Genomic DNA, 20,852 nt, shown 5'->3' with positions numbered 1-20,852 from the left:
ACATATAACATTAACTATACACAGACCCGTCCATTTAAGCAAACATTTCTCAGTTTTGGTTCAACAAGAACTTTTGCAAACATGCTTAAGCTGTGTCAACCATGCATGACTTGTAGACTGCACTATGTTGGAAAGGGAATATTAATTGAAAGCGGACATTTTCTACAATCTGAGGCACCTTTTGATCATTTTCAAACTGACTATATTGAGATGTCTCCAACAAACGAGTATCTGTATGTACTGGTGGTAGTCTGTATGTTTTCATGCTGGATGGAAGCCTACCCCTCTTAGTCGAATGATGCCATGAGTGTTTCAGAGAACTTGTTGAAGTCACTATTTCCAAGGTTAAGGCTGCTTAAAATACTGTCAGACAATGGGCTAATTTCTTTTAACAAAGTGATGAACTGGGTGACCAAAACCTTAGCCATCAAGCACAAGTTCCATTGTATATATCTATTAGCAGCTGGTGCAGCGGAGAAACGCAATGTCACACTAAGGGCAAAATTGTGAAAGTATGCACTGAAACAACCCTGACATGGGTAGACACAGTGCTACTGGCACCTGTGAGTATGCACAGTACACCTAGTTGAACAAACAAACTGAGCCCCCAAGAAACAGTCACAGGGTGCCTAATGTCTCTGCCTGGGTTCTTCCCCACATGCTGCAACATTGCATTTGTGTAATTATTTGCTAACAGACTACTCTATTGCCCTGACTAGGCAAGTGCAACTTTTGCACCAGCAAGTGAAAGGAGTCTTGCTGGAATCTCTACAAACCCCAGGGCATGATCTCAAGCCTGGCGAGAGGGCCCTAGAAAAAAGGTTTCAGAGAACAAACTGCATCAGTGGTGGAAAGGTCAGGTTCATTTTCTGATGATCAATACTGGTGTAAAAATTAGTAATTATAAAAACTGGTACATGCCTCATGTGAAGAAGGCACCTGCATTGATGTGTCAATAACAGTCTGAACGCGGATCAGATTTACCGCCGGCAGTGCATTCCGACAAACTCCGATGTAATAGAAGACCAAAAGTGCAAAGGATCTATAAGGAATAGCAAAAAATTATAAAGGACTCATAAGTGCTAGAAACCCCTGAGCCTTCTTTCTACACACTTTTGGGAAATAATGGATTGCAGAAGAAAAGAAAAGTTGAAAGAACTGAAAAGGAAAATTTCTACTAAATCAAGTTGAATTGTGATATTAGCATTTTTGATGTGTTGCTAAATTTGTGCCAGGTTTGTCTATAAAATATTAATGCCCCTTATGTTGCCTAACTCATCTCCTGCATTGCAAGATGTCCACGATCATTACCATGAGGAATATAAAGGCAATGTTGCTATTCATAATTTGAATGCTTATCACAAGGAAAGGAATGTTTCAGACTATTGGATATGTTTAAAACTCCCAGCAGCTGTAGAAAAAGGAATACATTTCTTATTTCTTCCTTTGTTATACAATGATTTATGTTTTATTATATATGAAATGGTTATTACTTGAGTTCCCAGAAGCAGACAAACTCAGAAAACCTTTATTTACAGAGGCCATTTGATAATACGGGGGAGGATTCAGCATAGTGAGATTTGCTAAAGTTTACTACCATGTTTAGGAGATCTAGGGATTTCCTTATGTGGCTGTATAACTCAGAAATGGATGACAAATATATTCCATCTCTTATTAGCTAGCACTCCAGGAAAATTATGTATACATGCCACTTGGTCAGGTGTATGTAATACTACATTTCACTTACCAATAGTTCATAGCTTAGCGTACCTTTTATATGCGGGGACAGAATCTATTGGATATAATGAGTGGAAGCCTATACTTGGCTACCTTTAAATTGAAATTATACTTGTCAGCTAGATATTGCATTTCCCCATGCCAGACATCACAGTACAGACAGTATGAAGTATTGGATGGTGGATTTTAAACAAGTGAGGGGAAAAAGGGGAAAAACACCAAAATTCAGCAAGATTTTCTGACCTTGCAAAGGGTCTCTTTATACCTTGGATTGGGATATCTCTCAATTCTGTAGAGAGCAGGAGAATGGGCTGTTTGCTGGAGACACACAATAAATGAAACTTCAGTGAGAATAGCTAATTAAACAGTAGAGGTTGCTACAGAACATTTATTAACTACAAAATAGATCTGTTTGATTCATGAGTCATGGCAGGCAGTCCTGCTTAAATGGGAATTCATACTTGGCTTACTAGTTCGGGTTGTCTGTTAATGAATTTGTTACCAAGCTGTATGTCAGCCTACATGGTTACATGTCCTCAAATTATTATGGTGATGATAGTAAGACCAAGGGCCATACATCAAGTTGATAAAATGTATTGTATGATGAAAATAGAAACAGATTAAAGTAGAACAAATGATTCAATATTGTTCAAAAGGAAGATTACGAAAGTTTAATTCCTGTTTTTCATGCAGTTGTCATTTAACCCCTTCGCTGCCAGGCCTTTTCCCCTCAGGTGCCAGGCCTTTTTTTGGCTATTTGGAGCAGTTGGTACTTAGGCCCTCATAACTTTCTTTTGTCCACATAAGCTACCCCCGCCCTATGGATGCGAGAGGTACCCAGACTTTGTGGGTTCCCCCTGAAGGAGACCACGAAATTAGCCAAAATACAGTGAAAATGTATATATATTTATTTTTTTAATGGGGCTAAAAGGGATGCAGAAAAGGCTTGTGATTTATTTTTTTAAAATTTGTTTTCCTAGTGCTAAAATCGCCAGCTTTCAGGAACAGGCAGACTTGAATCAGAAAATCCCATTTTTCAACACCATTTTGGCATTTTACTGGGACATACCCCATTTTTTTTTTTTTGTGCTTTCAGCCTCCTTCCAGTTAGTAACAGAAATAGGTGTGAAAATAATTCTGAATCCCAGAAAGCTAAACATTTCTGAAACGTAGACAAAATTCTGAATTCAGCAAGGGGTAATTTGTGTAGATCCTACAAGGGTTTCCGACCGAAAATAACAGCTGAAAAAAAAAAAAAAAAAAAAAATTGAGGTAAAAAAAAACAGCCATTTTTCTCCACTTTTTACTCTAACTTTTTCCTGCGATGTTAGATTTTTTAAAACAATATACCGTTACGTCTGCTGGACTCTTCTGTTTGTGGGGATATATAGGGCTTGTAGGTTCATCAAGAACCCTAGGTACCCAGAGCCAATAAATGAGCTGCACCTTGCAATGGTTTTTCATTCTATACTGGGTATACATCAATTCATTTACTGAAATATAAAGAGTATAAAATAGGTATTGAGAAAACCTTTGTATTTCTAAAATGGTCACAAGATAAGGTGTTGAGAAGCAGTGGTTATTTGCACAGCTCTGAATTCCGGGGTGCCCATACTAGCATGTGAATTACAGGCCATTTCTCAAATAGACGTCTTTTTTACACACTCTTACATTTGGAAGGAAAAAATGTAGAGCAAGACAAGGGAGCAATAACACTTGTTTTGCTATTCTGTGTTTCCCCAAGTCTCCTGATAAAAATGGTACCTCTCTTGCATGGGTAGGCCTCATACTTGTGATGGGAAACGCAACATGGACACATCACATTTTTACAATGAAATCAGACGTGTTTTTTGCAAAGTCCCTAGCTGTAGATTTTGGCCTCTAGCTCAGCCGGCACCTAGGGAAACCTACCAAACCTGTGCATTTTTTAAAACTTAGACACCTATGGGAATCCAAGATGGGGTGACTTGTGGGGCTCTCACAAGGTTCTGTTACCCAGAATCCTTTGCAAACCTCAAAATATGGGCAGAAAACACTTTCCTCACATTTTGTGGACAAAGTTCTGGAATGTGAGAGGAGCCACAAATTTCCTTCCATCCAGCGTTCCCCCAAGTCTCCTGATAAAAATGGTACCTCACTTGTGTGGGTAGGCCTAGTGCCTGTGAAAGGAAATGCCCCAAAACACTATCTGGACACATCAAAATTATCAAATACAAAACTACCTGTTTTTGTGTTGGGGGGGGGAGGGGAAAGGGCGCAGGGGGGCAGGGGAAGGGCACCTGCGGTTTTGGTCCTGGGCTCAGCAGCCATACAGGGAAACCTACCAAACCCAGAGTGAAAACTAGACACTGAGGGAATCTAGGGAGGTGTGACTTGCATGGATCCCACAGTGTTTTCTTACCCAGAATCCTCCGCAAACCTCAAATTTAGCTGGAAAAAAAAACAAATTTTTACCACATTTCTGTGTGGGATCACCGCACCAGGACAAATTTCCTACCACCAATGTTCCCCTTAGTCTCCTGGTAAAAATGATACCTTACTTATGTAGGTGGGCCAAGTACCTGTGACAGGGAAGAGCCCAAAACATGTTGAAATGGAGGGGGAACCAAAGTGGGTCCAAAAGGGGAGTTTGAAAAAAAATTGTAGGCTGACAAGAGGGTCAGAACTTTTAACGGTATATATGAGACAATGCTGGGTGGTAATCATTTTGTGGGTTCCTGCAGACTCTGTAAGGTTCCCTCACAAAAATGTGGAAAAAATGTGCGATTTCCAGCAAAGTTAGAGGTTTGCAGGGCATTGTGGGTAAGAAAATGGTGCAGGGTGCATGTGAAGCACACCACCCTGGCCTCACCCAGATGGTTAGTTTTCAGATGTGTCTAGGTCTTGTGGATTTTTCTACGTGGCAGCTTCCCAAAGTCCAAAAAGTGTAGCCCTCATCATTCCAAGTGGGACGATTTTGAGTTAGCCAAGCTCTCATGGCCCAAATGTAAAACCAAAACCCAAAATATTCAAATGTCATCTTGCTCGCCATTGGATAAGATGTTTTAGTGTGAAGGGGGAGAGATGAAAGACTGTTACCCTCTTCAGTTGGGGTGGGGGCATAACCATGCCCATACTGGTTGGTACCCACCACCACACTTTTTTTTTATTTTTTATTATTTATTCCTGGCATCTAGTAGAGTTTCTTCCCCCCTCGGGGTGTGGGTCGGGAGTAATTGCCCCATCTGACCACTGGTGGGCAGAACAACTTTGGCCCCATTTATTTGGGCTAGGGGTATGGCCATACCCCCACCCTCTTATTTTGAAGAAAAAAAAAAAATCATCTCTGGTGGGCTTTCTGCCTCCCTTGGGGGCAGATCGGCCTTCCAAAAATAAGCAGATATAGCCAACAGTAATGTGCCCCCATGGGGAGCGACCCTTGCCCAAGGGGCTGCCCCCCAAACAAAACATACACATACACTCACAAATCCCTGGTGCCTAAGTGGTTTCTGCCCCCCCCCGGGGGCAGTTCGGCCTCATAGAAATAGGCCCATCTGCCCCCAAGGGGAGCAGAAATGGCCTAAAATAAATTTGGCCACAGGGGAGCGACTCTTGCGCGAAATTGGCGCAAAGGGGAACGACCCATGCCTAAGGGGTAGCTCCCCTCATTCAATATAAAAAAAAAAAGAAAATCCCTGGTGTCTAGTGGATTCTGCACCCCCCCCCCCCCCCCCACCCCCCCCGGGGGCAGATCGGCCTAATTTATAATAGGGGGGGGCAGAAATGGCCTAAAATAATTGGACCCCCAGAGGAGTGGCCCGTGCCCAATGGGCCGCTCCCCTTATGGATACAAAGAAACGAAAAAAAACTCCCTGGTGTCTAGTGGGCGTATCGCGATCGGGCAGCAGAAATGCTGAGAAAGACATCAAAGGAAAGGCCTTTCCTTTGATGCCTTTCTCGGCCCCTTCATGTGAAAAAGCATTTCTCCTCCCAGTGCAGAGGGGCAGGTCTCTGATGAGGTCAGGGCGCAATCACTTGCTGACATCCCGAGACGCCACGGTGGGGGCAGGGGTGAAAGGGCAAGCGATTTCCCCCTTCCATCCCTGTCCAGGGAAAGGGGGTGCGAGGCCTCCAGGGGGAGCACTAGTGCTCCCCCCCGAGGGCCCCTACTTGGATGTAATGGTTACATCCTGGGAACCCGAGCGGTGCTGCCCATGACGTGTAACCATTACATCCAGGGCACCGAAGGGGGAACAGCTGAAAAGTGTTATTATTTTTCTATCTTAGCTCAAGGCTGGTCTCTTTATAGGAGAGGGCAACTCAAGTCTGCAGGAAATTCTGCTGAGTTATGTATTTTTACCCTCGAAAGTCTCTGATTAGACCCTTTCCTAATTTTAGACTTATTGTCTCTCCCTCATTAGTATCAAACATAAACCAGAAGTCCAAAATGGTAAATCTGTCAAACGTGTATAGCACATCCTTTCAAGGATGTTTGCACCCACTGTGATATTTTTCTTTCCTGACTCCTCTGTTTCAGCTATAACCAATGGTGTCTTAAACACACATATATCGTGTGCATGTTTGATCTGGCAGAGATGCTGGTCTGAAGTGTACAGGGCTCCCTGCAGTGGCTCAGGTAAATGAACAAGATTCTTTTCCACGTCTCCATTCGGTCCTATTTACGAGCAGTGAGATTATTTACGCTCACCCCAAGGCGTGTGACCCAAGAGAAGGGGATAGTGGAGGACCAGGACTTGTATGCCAGTAAATTAGGATGACCGGATATTGAGAAGCCTGTCTGGGTTTTTGCGTATACCAACAATTTTTAGGGATATAAACCTATGGTGAGTTATTTGGTCCAGTGCACCAGTCTCCCTACATGAACCCATAACTTAATCGAGATGCACTTTTCCAAAAGAACAGACTCCCTTCCACCAATTAAGGTAGGGGTCTTTTCAGTAACCACATGCATTAGTCTTGCAGGAACAGTAGCCCTCACTCACCATTGGATAACATGCTCCATCATCAGGCCGGCACTGCAAGGCCTGACTGGCCCGACAAGAGGGCTCTTTTCCGGAGATCCTTTTAAGAAAGAATGCCGGTAGTGAGTGGATGTGAGAGAGGCTGGGAAAACTGCTAAAACTGACTAAAGGTGCTCAAGAAAACTATCTTTATTACAACCTGGCACCCCTGCAAAGGTTAAACAAAAAAAAAGGGGGAGGTACAGAAATCAATGATCTGACTGTTCTTCTATCTAGACAATTTAACTGAAGAGGTCCGTGGTCAGTCTGGCCTACCCCTTTTTCCATGGTCCCTAGGGAACCCATGTACCTGATCTAGGAGGGTCTCCACATTCAGAGGTTTATGATTCAGCATGCAATTTCAGTTATTTCTTACATAGGCAATAGGAGTAAAATGTTATTTTACTCTCTTAGTGAGGGTTAGGCACAATAACAGGTCCTGAAGAATCACCACCTGATCAGTGTGACTGTATTAGGCGAGAAACAGGTTTACTATGACTAGCAGTTCTGTTGTGCAGGGAATACTCGCACACAGTTCCATAATATCTATATCTCTAATTAGCGTGGTAGACATACATTTAGTTGATGGTAGGGAACCAGATCATTGTTTTCGGGCATTGTAGTGCAGGCCTAATGATGAAGCATGTCACCCAGTGGAGACTGAGGGCTACTGTTCCTGTAAGACTAATATTTGTGGTTACTGAAAAGACCCTTACGCTAATTGGTGGAATGGAGTCTGTTCTTTTGGAAGAGTTCATCTTGATTCAGTTATGGGTAGCATTGCCAAATAAAAACGTATGTGCATAATACAAATAACCTAGTGGCGATTGCCACTAGGTAGTTTTAGTTAGGACCATGTTTCCATAGTAAAAGTGTTATTTGACTTGCCTATATCTTTGACACCATTTGAATCTTCACTAAATTTTCCCAATAAAGTGCCCTGGTGATTCCTGTTGTGCGCAAAATTTCAGTGTGTTCCACCAAGCAGAGCTAAGAAAAGGGGGGGGGGGGGGTCAAAAAGTTGTTTTCCATGTTAATTCCCATAGGACCTTTAAACACAACTACAGCCCGAATCGCTGGATAGAATTACACCAGCTTTAGCAGAAAGCTAGCTTTCGGTATGCAGATTAAGTTTTCACCTGTTTGGTGTAAATCCATTCAGTAGTTTTTGAGAAATTAAAGGAAATCCAAATTTGTATATCTGTGATCGCGAAGACTTCCAAAACGATGAGCTTGTGCAGGGAAATGCACAGCTCTGATTGGCTGCTGACACTTCCTGTTTTGAAGTGTCAGATAGTCCTGGGTAAATTACAGTAAATTAATTGTGCCTGTGTCCTGTTGTGTGTACTAAAGTATTTTTCTTTATCAAAGTGAAGCACTGGGTTGGACATTAAGTTTTTGCGTTGCTGGGTGATTGCGGAGTTCTGTGTTTGCACGCTCCCAACGGTATTTCCTCAAACCATGTAACGGACCCAGGGACAACATAGGCACATGATCCACTGCCCCTGCCTGTACAGCTGAGGCCCAGTAGCCCCTGTTTACCACTTGCGTTCCCGAACAGGATTTGGCACTAAGAATCTTTGCTTCATCTCAAGACGAGCAGCTAGGTAGGCCATGCAGTGATGGTTTGCTGGTTTCAGATGTACATTCGTGTGCTTCATGTAGCATTATGTCTCATTGAAGAAACACTTAAAATGCATGCAGAACATTGGTTTTCTAATCTACGCAGAATACCTTTATGTAAATCAGTTGTAGTATTTCATTAATTTACCATTTTACACAACCTGCACCAACACCATGGCAAATGAAGTTTCTCTCCACTTGGTGCATTTGTTTAAAAAACAAAACAAAAAAAAAACCCTACATACTGCAGTCAGACAGTCGCTGTTTATTTTTGAATAATGCCAGTTTACTGAGGTCTAGGCTATTGAAAACAAAAAAGTCCTAAAGTGATGTCAGTGTTTTCATCACTACCCTGCAAGATGTATGTGGGGGTGTGCGAACGACTATTTCCATGGTGTACTAAACATGCTGATTATTTAAAAGGCACCGTCCATATTTTTAGCTTTGGCCACAGATTATGTGGCCCTCCCCTTATGCTGTCCAATCGTTTCCCCAAAAAAGTACAATGTGGAGTACACAGGTAGTGTGCTTCATGTTAGACCATTTCAGCCTTTGGCTTTCATGTGTTTTTTCAGTGTTTGTCTTGGCTTGAATTGTTTCAGTCAAGGCCATGCTATTTTGTGGATGGGTATGGTGTCCCATATGTGTCGTCCTTCCGTTTGGATTATGTGGCATAGAGTAATCCTTTTCATGTAGTGCAGGTGGTACTCTGTGTGCAACTTGAAACTGAAACTTTGATTATTTGATTCTGTTACTTTGCTGATATGTTTTAACTAGTTATAATTTTTGTTTTGTTTTTTTGAGAGTGTTTGGACGTCTTAGGCCATCATAAGAAACATCACTATTCACTAATTACCTTCGCACTCATTTGTTTTTCTATGCCATCATGTTAATGTTGTTGGATTTTAAAAAAAAATTCTGTAGGGGAAACATATATACCCACACACACAGTCTTAAAATGCAACAGAAAAACTATCACTGTCAGAAGCACCTACTATGTAATATTTTGCTATCTATGCTTTTAAGTTCCCCTCTTGTGTTCCAAACCTGATTTTCTAATTTCTTTTCATAACTCTTCCTTTTTGAAGGAGGAAATTGCCTTTGCCACATAATGCCTTTACCACACATTTTATAGTTAAGGTATTTGTGAGTGTATATTTTTACATACATATATGTGTGCACACTTTTTTGTTTTGCTAATAACTCTGGTTCTGTTTGACAAATATTCACAAAATTTCAAAACTAGTGTGCCAGTGAGTTCAGCTGCTGTCTAGAAAGTTTCAGGATGATTCATTAGGCGGGGGCTAGGAAAAGGGTGGGGCCTCAAAACGTGTTTTCCCATGCAATTTCCCATAGGGGTTTTGAACACGACTATAACCCGAACCGCTGAACGGAATTACACCACATTTGGTTGAAAGCTAGATCTTGATCTAGAAAGAGTGCCTTTTGTAAAACTGTTCAGTAGTTTTTGTTATTAAAGAAAAAGCTTTATGTAGTCTAGAGACATGGAAGGTTCGCGGATCTGACAGACCTCAAAATTAGATCTGATTGACTTCCACCACTTCAACCAGGAAATGGTGCCAGCCATCTTGGAACTCACTCAGCCTAGTCCAAAGATCAAAACACAAAGGGGTCCAGGGAGGAGTCCAGCCATGCATTAAATGGTGAGGGGGAGGCATGGTCCCCCCCTGTCCTGGAGCCATTAATGGCTTTGGGGACCCTATCCCCCAGGGTTAGCTCTTTTTATGTCCCTGGGTGGCGGGGGCACAAGTTATAGTTACCTAGCACACAAGTTATAGTTACTTGAGATCTCTGAACTTCTGTGTTTTGTGTGTGTAAAATCTGAACCTAACTATAACGGCCCTGTAACCCTTGTTTTTTCAGTGGAAATATATAAAAAAAAACACACACTGTTTCGGGTAAATAGAAGTACAGGGTGATAAGGTTTTTTGTTATTTTTTTTTGTTTAGGGGATGGGTAGAGTTCGTATGTGTAAGGGTTATTTTTTTTTATTTTATTTTTTTAAAGGTGGGGCTTGGATGGATTCCCACAATAACACATTTTAAAAAATGCGGGGTAAGACCCTGCAAAGGAATGGGAAAAAATATATGCATAGCTTTCCCTCAACACTCAGTGGCAGGTACCACTGGGCAATTATAATTAGATCAGCACTTCCATAGGAAATGCCTTTGTTTTGCTTATAATTTTGGCACTGTTAGACTAATCCTCACAAAACTTTCCAATCAATGTGCATTTCTGCCTAGTTTGTGCAAGGAAAGGTTTCGGGTGATCTGTCAAGTGGGGCTGAGATTTAAAAAACAAAAAAACAAAAAAACGGGGTGTGTGTTCCAAAACATAAATTCATGATGACTTTTCCATAGTCTTTTGCTCACAAGAGTTAAAAAAACAAAAAAAAACTACTGAACACAACTACACCAAGTTTGGCAGGAAGGTAGATCTTGGTTCTCAGTTAGTGCTTTATTTGTGATTTCAGTAGGTTTTGAGAAATTAAGGTTTAAATATTTATTTGTATATCTAGACTGTTAGGTTTTGAGGGACTCAACTAGTGTCCCATGAACCCAAATTATTATTTTTTTTCTTTTTACTTTTTTAAGATTGTTCTGAAAGGTTCCAGGAGCTTTGTTTCCCTTGGACCGATTTGCTCCTAAGGGAGTCAGACTCCTGCAACTCTGATTGGCTGCTGGCAACATGACGTTTTTTTTGCTGGCAGCCATTACAGGACTCTTGGACTGAGGGCTTAGTTACAAGTTTGGCGGTCCGACCGGCAGGATCATAGATCCCGATGGGTTGCCGGCTGTCAGTCGTGGTCTGCCATCGCAGTGCCGAGTTCGGCACTGCCATGCTGATCACGACTCCACTTTCTGCCAGCCTTTCCATGGTGTTTGCACCACTATGGAAAGGCTGGCGGAAAGGCAGTGCTGGGGGCCCCAGGATTGCCCACAACCATGTCGTGGGCAGTGCAGAGTTCCCCCCTGCCAGCACCCTCGAAATGTGCACTGTCTGCTCCACAGACGGTGCGCATTCCAAGGGTGCTGGTGTGCAACGGCATTGGCCTCTGCTCTCTGTGGGGCACTGTTTCTGCCAGGCTGACAGTGGAAACGTCGTATTGACATTTCCACCAGTCAGTCTGGTTGAAACATCAACAGCTTGACGGCAGCCTCATCCCCCAACTGTCTGACCACCAAAGTCGTAATCAGCCCTATAATCCCGTCATGAAGTGTGTTTATTTTTTTTATTTTTATTTTTTATGATGCTACAAGGGGGCAGGCCCTGTGGGAATTACCCAAAGGCACACCAACCCCCATATGACCCCCCACCTCTCCTATCAACATGTTTGCCTCAATCTTGCGAGTCTCCTGTGGGATCGCTGCAAAAAAGAAAATGGCGGCTGCCATTTTTTTTTCATTTATTTTTTTAAACCTGGGAATAGAGTGTGAGTAAGGGCCTGCTCCTTGAACCCATTTTGGGCCCGAGGAACCCATCATATGGTGCTGAAATCATAAAGGGGTGGGTGGGCTGCACAGAAACCCTTCCCTGAGCTGCTGGCACCACAAACCCTGGGACCGAAATCAATAAAATATGGGAGAAGGCAGTGCACCCCTCTTCCCCAAGCCTTTTTAGGCCCCAGGGACCCCATTCCCTGGGGCCGGCTCACTGACTGTGTCCCGGAGAGACCACACCATGACACAGTAGTTTCCCTGCCAGTATTAGTGCGGGCAGGGAAACATTTGTCTGCTCCTGTGTGTGCATTTGTAAATCTCCCACCAAACAGGAGCAAACCTGGAATTCAGCTCCTAGCTGGCTGGAGTTTTAAACATGATCCCATTGTCTGAGAGAACACATATTGCTCCCGCGTGGAGGGAGCATGTAAGAACCTGCAGCTCCCAGTGGGTAGGAGAAGTGCAACCATATGGGGATCCGGTTGAGGCTGTGGGGGCCCTGTGGATCCCCCTAGGGTTTTGCTTGGTGGGTGCCCCGGTTTGATACACAAGTGTTATAAAAAGAGGGCATGGGAGCTGGGGTCCTTGGGGCCTGATAAAGTTTAGGGGTTGGAAAGCGTACAGCACCTCGCCCCTTAAAAAAAAAAAAAAAAAAAAAAAAAAAAAAAGGGGCTAGGTCATGCTGTTCCTGTGGCCCCCAAGGCGAACTGTTCACAGCCCCAGCCTGCAAAGGGTTGGTTGGCTGCAGGCCAGCTCCTTAAGCCAAACCTCTGCTGTGCATGTCAGAAGGACAATTAGAAACACAAATGATCACTATGGACCTAGACTTCCATAGCAGTAGTGTTCCTTAGAGGTTCTTTTTTTCAGTAAGTTTATATAGATTTAATATATTTGTATCTTTTCAAAACAAGAGATCTGAAAATAGTAATGTGCTTCTATATGGTGAGGGTGCAGTGAAAAAGTGACAGTGAAGTGTGCTGTGACTATATTTACATGTGACTGATGGGGAGAGAACGATGGTCACAAAGTCAGTATCCACAATCAAATTAAACAGTCCACATTTATACTTTGTCGACGTTTCGACCCATATAGCCAAATGAATTGAAAGTGTCCTCATCAGCAGGCCTCAAAACATTTACTTGACCACTCCCTATAGTGAGTCATTTTTTATCAGGTCCAGCTATATCTAGGACCTCCTCGCCCCATATGGTGAGTTGACAATGAACAGGTATTCTCTTCAGTCAGAAAGTAAAGGAGTAGTAAAGACACCTTCAAATCTTGTTATGCTGTCACATTTGCTCTGTGTTGAGAGACAGAGATCAAAAGTCAGTTTGTCTTGCAATCAATTTCCCTTCTCACTGCAAAGTTTTACGATTTTGTAAGGTGAACTTCTCTGACCTGCTGCTAAAAAAGAGTTATTTGAATGTTTGTTAGGAAAAAACTGTCACCATACAGTTTTTAATTTCACAGTAAGTAACTCTACAAACATTTGTAGGAGGCTGGCCTGGTGTGTGGTCGGTACCTATGGTACTTATACCTTATACCAGGGCTCCCTTATTAGTGTAGTGTAGTCAGTGTCTAGAAGCCAGGCTGTCAAGAGATAGCTGTGAATGAGCAAGCAGCCAAGGCTTATCTAGGAGATATGCAAAGCTCATGCAATACCACTGTAGTCACACTTAGTACTTACACACATGAGAGAAAACACCCAGTGTTACAAAAATAAAGCTACTTTATTTTGGTTATACAAATACCATAGAGAACTATACTCCCTTGGGAGGTAAGTAATACACAAATTATATACACTAGAATGCAGAAATAGGCATCAAATAGTTAGAAAACAGTGCAATTTGTGAAAATCACAATACAAAGAAATGGGCCTAGGAGGAGCACAAACCCTATACGAAGAGTGGAATGTAAAAGTCTGTCCCCCACCTAGGCAGGTGTGGTGTGTAAAGGGGAGCTGGGAGTACTAGGAAAGCCCAAAGGTAAGTACCAGAACCCACCCGAGCGACCAGGTAAACAGGAGTAAATTACAGTAAGATTCCCATAACACTCCGAAATTAGAAAACCCAGAAGAGACTGCAAGACACCAACAGTGTCTCCCTGGACAAGAAGACCTGTGGAAGAAGGGGGCCAAGTCCAAGAAGCACAGCAGAGTCCACGAAGGGCAGGAGCCCCTAGCCCCCAGGATAAAGGTGCAAAACGAGAACCACAGGTGAAGAGTTGGTACTGCACCCAAGAAGACTAAGGGGGTCATTCTGACCCTGGCGGTCACCGTCCGCCAGGGCCAACGACCGCGGAAGCACCGCCAACAGGCTTGCGGTGCTTCCTGGGCCATTCTGACTGCGGCGGTAAAGCTGCGGTCAGAAAAGGGGAACCGGCGGTTTCCCGCCGGTTTTCCCCTGGCCCAGGGAATCCTCCGCCATGGGGATTCCGACCCCCTTCCCGCCACCCTGTTCCTGGCGGTTGTTACCGCCAGGAACAGGATGGCGGGAATGGGTGTCGTGGGGCCCCTGGGGGCCCCTGCACTACCCATGCCACTGGCATGGGCAGTGCAGGGGCCTCCTAACAGGGCCCCATAATGATTTTCAGTGTCTGCTTTGCAGACACTGAAAATCACGACGGGTGCCACTGCACCCCATCAACTCCGCCGTCGGAGCTGGCTTCATTGTTGCTGGGTCTTTCCCGCTGGGCCGGCGGGGCGGCCTTTTGGCGGTCACCCCACCAGCCCAGCGGGAAAGTCAGAATGACCTCCGCGGTCATTTGACCGTGGTGCGGTCTTTTGGCGGTCTCCGCCCCGGCGGGCGGTGCCCGCTGGGGTCGGAATGACCCCCTAAGTCTGGTTCCTGGAGGATGCAGGTGATGTCCCACATCAGAAGGATAATTGCAGTTAGGTTTGCGTCTTCAGATTCCCTCAACAAGCCTTGGCACATGAAAATTTTGTGTTTAGCGGAAAGTGGAGCTGCAGGGAACCACGAAGGAACAGGTGGCCTCTACCCAGGAGGGGAAGTCAGAGGGGGCCCCTTAGCAACACGGAGGCTACAGAAGCCCAGGAAGCACCCACAGGACAGGGACAGGGCAGTCAAAGAAGAGGCCCATGCAGCACTACGAGAAAGGGTCTCACGCCACCGGAAACCCACTCGGGGCTTCAGCTTCAGGATGCCTGAAGATATTGGAGGAAGGATGCCAACAAGCCATGGCAGTTGCGAAGGATGCAGTGCACAGGGGTACTGTTCTGTGTGGTCAGGCAAGCGCTTACGTTCAACCAAGTTGGACAGTTGGGTGGTCGACTGAAGTGGTCCCGACAGTCCTCTCTTCCGTGATGCAGGATCCACGCAACTCAGCAGGAGAGGGGATCCACGCAGTTGGTCGTCGTCTATGTTCGTGGCTGCAGAAGTGACCCCTTCACTCCAATGGAGATTCCTCCTTTCTTCTGAAAGTGGCCAAAGACTGGCTGTTCTCAGAGGATTCACGACGGGGGAAATGTTGCAGTTGCTTGCAGGAGCTGGAGATACAATGTCATAGAAGGCGTCTTAATTCTTTGTTGCCGCTTGTGGGGTCCTGAAGAGTCCAGATGCAGTTTCTTTGGTCAGAAGTCGAGGTTGCAGAGGAATTCCTGCTGGCGTCATGCAATCCGAATCTGAGGAACCGCCCAAGAGAGAGACCCTAAATAGCCCTGAAAGGGGAATTGGTCACCTAGCTGGGGCAGAGGGCTCTGGCATTACGTGCTGGCACTAGCCATTCAGATGCTCCCAGAGTTCCATGCCAACTGTGAAGCCAAGATGGCAAAACCTAGGGACCCTCTTGAGGAGCTCTGAGCACCACCCTCGGGGTGGTGATGGTCATGGGAGTGGTCACTCCCCTGTGCTTTGTCCAGTTTCGCACCAGAGCAGGGACTGGGGGTCCCTGAACCAGTGTAGACTGGTTTAAGCAAGGAGGGATCCAAATGTGTCCTTCAAAAACATTTCCAGTGGCTTGGGGAGGCTACCCCTCCCAAGCCTGTAACACCTGTTTCCAAAGGGAGAGGGTATTACACCCCTCTCCCAAAGGAAATCCTTTGTTCTGCCATACAGGGCTTGAGCTTCTCAAGCAACAGGAGGGCAAAAACCTGTCTGGGAGGTGGCAGCAGCTTGGGCTGCCCGGAAACCCTCAGAAGGCTGTAATGGCAGTACTGGAGGTTCCTCTATGGAGCCCCCAGAGTCCATGGAATCATACAACTATTGCTTGCAAAAGCCTTGGGGTATGATTCCAACATGTTTGATACCAAACATGCCTATGTTCGGAGTTACCATTATGTAGCTGGACATAAGTAGTGACCTATGTCCAGTGCACGCATAAAATCGTGTCCCCACACTCATGATGTCCGGGAAAATGGGCCTGGAGTTCGTGGGGGCCTGTCTGCTAGTGCAGGGGTGCCCTCACACACAGGCACTTTGCACCCTGCCCTCTGGGCTAGAAGGCTTGCCATATGGGTGACTTATAAGTGACCTGTTGTAGTGACAAATGGCAGTGAAAGGATGCTTGCACCCTTTCACGCAGGCTGCAATGGCAGTCCTGCAGAAGCCTTTGCATGGGTTCCCTATGGGTTGCAAAATATATGCTGCAGCCCATAGGGATTCCTTGGAACCCCAGTGCCCTGGGTACCTAGGTATCCTATACTAGGGACTTATAATGGGGCACCAGTGTGCCAATTGTGGGTGAAATACAGAGTTTTGGGGGAGAGGGCATAGTCACTGGGGTCCTGGTTAGCAGGATCCCAGTGACCACAATTAAACACACTGACAACAGACAGAAAATGGGGGGTAACCATACCAAGAAAGAGGGTGCTTTCCTACAGCATTTCAAAATATATTTCAGTAGTTGTGAAAGCCCATATTTTGTACTTATGTGCGATGAAATGTTTTTTAAAGGACTAAAACATACCACAACACTTAGTGATGTGCAAAAGATAAATGTTTTCTGAAACCCAATTTTCACAGATTATCGTTAATACTGTATATAGTTTTATCAGTAAAGCTGCAAATTAGTGAGAATGTTTTTGGACATTTCTTGGAAATTTACTGTCTGTAAATTACACTATGTTACCACATCATACTTTGGTAATATATTCATTAAAAGTGAGTGTTTAAACATAAACTGAGAAACATTCCTGCCTTGATGGCAATGCTATTAGGATACTAAGAGGCACGTCATGGATCATGTGCCCCCTGTATGTGGGCTAGATCCTTATTATACAGGGAGCAAGCATTTTGTCTATTTAATCAAGCAAGAGGTGTTTTTTTTTATTATTTTTTTGGTGCAGCAAAAATGCTGAGCTCAAATATTTGAAGGTGCACTCGTATGTGAGAATGAAGAAAAAGGCTATTCTGTAAACTAATTGTCTAGGATCACACAATTTTAGACCCATTTACGGGTCACGTACATTAGTTAGGTCAAGTAGATTATTCAAGTTATTCGACCTGCAGGTCTAGTAACATTTCTATAATTTTCTATGCCTCCATCAGGGCTAATACAGATGAGACGCCTAGAAAAGGAAAGAACAAAACATAAGCATCCAAAATCAATTCTACACCAGAGAAAATACATTACTCTTATTCGGGCTGAAACATACCCAGCAGATGGCAGTAGTCCTCGAATCTCCTGAGGTGGACTGCACAATTGCATACTTCAAGCCTCTGGCTGAAATAAACATGCAGACCGCTGTGAAAAAAGGCATCACATTTATGTATTCCATATCTCAGTCATCAATGGCACCAATACCCTATGAAGAAATACTCCTACCAAGCATGGTGGAAGTCCTGCCCCGTACATTCAAGGCACAGAGAGCGTCACTTAATCACATTGGGGTACTGAAGTATTTGCTAGGAGAAAAAACAAGCATTTGCAATGCAACGGGTCTCGCGTTTGCTCGTGTTAGAGCTGACAGCGTTGTAAACTCCTAACCAGACTTTTCACTGGTAATTAAACCTATCGGCAAAAGTGCATTTATGTACTAACCGGAAAAGTGCAATTAACTGTGTCACAGGGTTGATAGAGCGCTCAACTTCTGCCAAGCGAGATGGCGCTGGGAAAAGAGAGAAAAAGGAGTCCACGCCAGACGGAAAACAGCGAGCCTCACATGTTTTCTGTTCTTGGTCGATGCGCTCGAGGAGGGCTATCCACCGAAAAAGGCATGACGTATGCATGCCTTCCACTAATGAAATCAAGCAGATTCTAACAGGCAAGCCCATGAACCAATGACGTGATGTGGACGGGGCTCCGAGTCCTTTTTAGTAACTAACGCGTCTCGCTTAGCGAAACGCAGGCTCGACCCTAAAAAGTCTATACCATTCCAAACATAAGCACTTCTAGGACTGTGGCCAACCAAACCACCAATCACAAAAACAACTTGGCCTTCCTGGAACCGATATCAGGGGGAAAGAACACAAAACAATCATGTTCGAAGGACAAACTGAGATACTCTTGAGTGCTAATTGGTATAAATATTGCGGCGTCAATATTTTATACATTCAAAAAAGAACAACTGATGGCATGGAATGGTTAAACAAAAACTAAAGACCCAAAAACACAGTACACCATTAATAAGTTAGCTGACTAAGTACCCATCATAAATATTGTCACAATTAAAACGTCACATGATGCAAGAGCACAAAGCCCCCTGATAACTGCAAGGTAGAGAGACTCTTACCGCTGGGTAGATGTCTGCCACGTGAAACCCTGAACAAGGGTTTTCTAAGACCGGCCTTTTAAAAGCATCAAGTGGCTGCAGGACGGGATAATGCCCCTTAGAAAGCATAACCGCACATAGATGCAAAATAACAAAGCCCCTGGATACCTTTAAGGTAGAACGACGCACACCACCAGGTAGATGTCGTCCACAGGAAACCCCCAAACAAGTTTTTTTTTTTTTTTTTTTTTTTTTTTAAGACATGCCCTCTAAAAGTAAGAAGCAGCTGTCATACAGCATAACAATATCGTCTTTTAGCACAAGAATCATGAAGCAAAAACATTGCGGGTGAAGCCACCCGATGTCTGTCCCATCCCGAGGATCAAAAACACTATGAAAAGGAAACAGACACAAAATCAGGACACTGAGAAACAATGTAGCAATGGCGTACTCTATCAGCTGGATTGATGCTTACCAGCCTGGGAAGTGCATCGTCAGAGCCAACTAAACTCTGTTCATGTCGAAAGGCTGAACAGATGCCCTTGGGCACCCAACGTTCACAAGGAAACGGCAGTGCGTGCAGGAGCCGCCGCCAAATGCCTGATTTGTGCAAGCCCGAAGAACTGTATCAAGATTAGGAAAAATACAAACAAGCCATTGTAACGTGAAAAAGTGGCAGTAATGAAAAATTGACATGTTTAATTTTTTTTTTGCTAAATAAAGAAAAGTCTTAAGAAAAGAAAGGGCAAAAATTTGAAAAAAGCTTGTCCTCTGTAGGTATCTCAGTATAGCAACATGTAGGCCTATCTTCTCAAAGAACCTAAGCCATTACATATGTGCATCAAGGGATATGAGAATTCATATAGGCGAATATCCCATTATCACATCCAATCTGGCCATAAAATACAAATATATACATATATATCGCACACCCGCCTACAAATTAGACCACAAATTTCATATAGAGGACAGAAAAAAACCAAGTCCATAAATTCACATTAAATATGAAACATCCCCACATCACATCTCCTCCTGTCATAAAAACCTAAAAACAGTTATGCATATGCTAGGGAAAAAAGGCCATCCATGTTCAGTTTTTTTATATGTGAGGAAAGCAGCCCCCCTCACTCCTTGGGTCATAAACAAACAGCCTGTCTACAGGGTCCGTAGCACTTGTTGATCCAGTACAGTTACCTTTTTGAGAGTAGGCTGGACTTGCCTGTCCCATTTGGGCCAAGTTTGACTTGTTCAATCACTTGCCATTTTAGTTCATCGCTGTTATGCTGCTGGCTCTGATAGTGGTCAACCATTGGTGCACTTGAAGTTTTGCGTCATCTGTCCAATACAGATGAGGTGGCATGGGCACCAAATTGCATAAATCGCATCCTGTGTATTACAATTCTTAAAACCAGTCAGTCATGTCAACATTATTATAGGTGAAAGTATTAGTATTGTGACAAGATTTACATGTTACACATTGGCCATATCTGAAATGCCCTTTAATTGCTGCGAGCCCCCAAAGTGTACTAGGGGTAGGTGTAGCCAGGACATCTTTTAGACTTCTGCTTCATTTAAAAGGGAAGCGGGAGTGCCTATTTGGTTGTGAGGTGTCCCTCAACGGGCCCCAATGTTTCTTTACAATCCCTTTTTTTTAAAATTTATTTATTTTTTTTTTATTTTTTTTTTTATTTCATTACTGACTGTTCTAAATGTAGTGATACATAAAACACTTCCGATTTAGGTATCTTTCACGTGGGTCAAGTAAGTGCTCCCGGTGGTTGTACCACACTTTTCCTAGCCTCTCACACCAGGATAGGATAACCTCTCTCTAAGTTTCCTTATGAGTATATCAGAATTGTGAATATCAACTTTTTTTTAAGGGGGGGTAGAAGGATATGGTTAGCATAGGGTTAGCTATCTGTAGGGCGGACGGGGTGGGGGTTGGATGCGGGAACTGGCTGCAATCCAGACACAGCGGCCAACCCCTTGCTGTGCCCAGCATAGGGTTGACTGCCGCTTGTGGGGGGTGGTTGGCTGAAGGCCAGGTTTGCAGCCAAACACCCCCCCCCCCCACCCCCCAAAAACACATGCGCGGTTGGGGTTGTTTAACGTATGGTAAAAGAAAATTAACTTAACATAAAAAAAAACCTCTAGAAATTCAACATAGCTAGCTATAACTTGTGCCCTCACCCTGCACTGCTTATGACTTCATAAATTGAATCACCCTTGACATTTTCTATGACCTCATAGAGTGAGCTTGCTTGTCTGTCGCACAAAAGTGCATATCTGCATTGATTTGGGAATTATTTATGACTTTGATTATTTGTATTGGGATGAGTTTATTGTAAATGTAATGTCAATTGT

At 44.0% G+C, this 20,852-nt stretch overlaps 1 protein-coding gene across 2 annotated transcripts in view; it reads left to right on the top strand.

The window, feature by feature from the left end:
• ASPG (asparaginase) overlaps positions 1–20,852 on the top strand; it is a 266,891-nt gene that overhangs the window by 33,154 nt on the left and 212,885 nt on the right. The gene's annotated exons all lie outside the window — the stretch shown is intronic.

The sequence above is a fragment of the Pleurodeles waltl genome, chromosome 9 (genome assembly GCF_031143425.1).
Source record: "Pleurodeles waltl isolate 20211129_DDA chromosome 9, aPleWal1.hap1.20221129, whole genome shotgun sequence".
Lineage (NCBI taxonomy): Eukaryota > Metazoa > Chordata > Amphibia > Caudata > Salamandridae > Pleurodeles > Pleurodeles waltl.
Note: the sequence above shows the minus strand (reverse complement) of the source record. Positions and strands in the feature narration are given on the sequence as shown.